General features: G+C 33.9%; 1 long non-coding RNA gene across 1 annotated transcript in view; it reads left to right on the forward strand.

The window, feature by feature from the left end:
* The window catches only part of LOC123502835, a 69,556-nt gene that overhangs the window by 12,238 nt on the left and 54,818 nt on the right, over positions 1-2,500 (forward strand). Inside the window, exon 2 of the long non-coding RNA XR_006674233.1 lies at positions 963-1,041. This is a non-coding gene — a long non-coding RNA (uncharacterized LOC123502835). The remainder of the gene's footprint in view (positions 1-962; positions 1,042-2,500) is intronic.

Raw genomic sequence — 2,500 nt, forward strand, 5'->3', positions numbered from 1 at the left:
CTATTGTTCTTTTCTTTGTTTTGTTTTTTTTCTTCTTCTTTCTTATTGTTGTTGTTTTTTCTTCTTCCTCTTATTATTTTTTTGTTCTTCTTTTTCTTCTTATCCTTCTTGTTCTTGTTTTTTTTTTTTCCTGTTGTTCTTTTCGTTTTTTTCTTCTTTTTCTTCTTTTTATTTTTCTTGTTGTTGTTGTTGATTTTCTTCCTTTTAATATTTTTTTCTTGTTATTCTTCTTGTTCTTGTTTTTTTCCTTCTTGTTCTTGTTTTTCCTATTCTTTTCTTCGTTTTCTTTTCTTCCTCTCCTTATTTTTTTTTTTCTTGTTATTCTTGTTTCCTTTGATCTTCTTCTTCTTCTTGTTTTTCTTCTTCCTGTTGTTGTTCTTATTCTTGTTCTTGTTCTTTCTTTGTGTTTTTGTTATCTTTCTTGTCGTCGTCGTCGTTGTTGTTGTTGTTGTTGTTGTTGTTGTTCTTCATGTTCTTGTTCTTTTTTTTTTATGTTCATTGTTTGGTATTTGCAAAGAAAGACAAATATGGCGCCAAGTTCAATTATCTTTCTATTTACTTATCTGTTTATTTATTCATTTATTTATTTATCCCTTCTCTCTTTCTCTGTGCCTTCCAATCCTTTACTTTCCTTCCTTCCTCCTCACTCTTTCCACCTATCGATTCATTTTTATTCATTCATTCATTTTTTGTTATCATTATAGCTGTTTTATCTATCTTTATCTATCTATTCACTCATTCATCTATTATCATTATCATTATTTTTGTTTCATCTATCTTTATTCATTCATTCATTCATTCATTATCATCTGCTGTTCTCTCTTCAATCGATCTTCATGAATTTTACACCCATTATTTTATTCATATTTCTCTTTCACCTCATTCATATCATTTCACTTCACAAGCAGGAAATTAACGTGTTTATTTTCTCACCGTTTCTTTTATTTCCATCTATTTCCAAGTACCTGCTTATCCCTGGCTGCTGGTGTCACGGAGCTTGCCTGAGTCCACCCCTGTCCACCCCTGGCGTCCCTCTTGGCTGTAAGTGTTCCTGTGGTGCACCAAACACATGAACTAACCCCTTCAGTACTGGGACTCATTTTTACCACGAATTCAGGGTATGATTAGACAGTTTAAGGAAATGTCGATGGAGGTCAGAAGATTAATGGGCAGTCTTCACTATTTTAATCCTCTACATGAGTTTCTGAAGCTGTGTAAAATCACCAAATAGTTAGCAGAATGAATATCGAAAAGCGTCATGGTACTGAAGGGATTAAGTGTCACTGTTACTGTTTACATGTTGACTGACGTACCTCTTGGCTTATTAAGTGTTCCTTGTAGTGGACCTAACGCGTGTATTAAGTGTTATTGCTATTGTTTTTTTTATTTTTATTATTTTTTTTTCCGTCCCTGTTGGCTGGGTAAGTGCTGCTTGTCGTACACCAGACGCGTGTTTCTGTACCTGCCTTCCACAGAGAGACGCAGGTTGAGAGGGGTCTGATGGTGGTTCTCTCAAGTGATCGTCATTTATTTCATCCATTTTTTTTTTCTCTTTTATGTCGTTATTGTATTCATGTTTCTCTTTTTAACTCTTTATTTCTATTCTATTTTTCTTTCTCATTCCATTGTTTTATTTTTTCTGTTGTTTTCATTCATATTCATCTCTTGAATCTAACTTTATCAATCTGAAACCCATTATTCTATTCATGTGTTTCTCTTTTCCCTCTTTATTTGATCTATATATCTTTCTAAACCCATTATTTCACTCATATTTTTCTCCTGAATCTATCTTTATCAACTTTGAAAACCCATTTATTTCATTCATATTGCTCTTTCTAACTCATTCATATTTATTTTCACTCATTTCTAAGCACCAATTAAATGTTTTGTTTTTCTACCTTCTCTTATCTGACGTATTAATATTTTTTTTGTATTAGACACCACCTACACACACACACACACACACACACACACACACACACACACACACACACACAAAGGACAATCAAAACACGAGATACACATCAGGTCACTTCCTCTTTATCGCTTTTATTTTTTATAGTTTTTTTGTATAATATATATAGAATTTCCGAGGTCTCAGGTAAGGGACGAGCAGGTGACGCCCCTCAGATGAAACCACACCTCCTTATTACCAAGAAAAATGAACAAAATAAAAACCAGAATAAAAACATTGGTATACACATCTGATGCTTAAGCAAAATACACCATTTCTCCGGTCTATAGCGACACTCCTGCGTACGTATCGTAATCGACGTCGTGTGGGATTCTATCAAGACTACGTTCTATCGTAATTATACCGTAATGAATCGTGGTAATGGCTACGTTATCTGAGGAACAGTGCACGCTCGTGGGAAGACCATGATTCTCTTGTTTACACTAATGATATAAATGACAGAGAGAAGGAGTGGGGGAGGGAGGAACAATAGGAAAAATAGGACTGAAATGAAGAAGATCAGCAATAAATGGATGTAAACGACAG

This window comes from Portunus trituberculatus, chromosome 12, assembly GCF_017591435.1.
Source record: "Portunus trituberculatus isolate SZX2019 chromosome 12, ASM1759143v1, whole genome shotgun sequence".
NCBI classification, from domain to species: Eukaryota; Metazoa; Arthropoda; class Malacostraca; order Decapoda; family Portunidae; genus Portunus; species Portunus trituberculatus.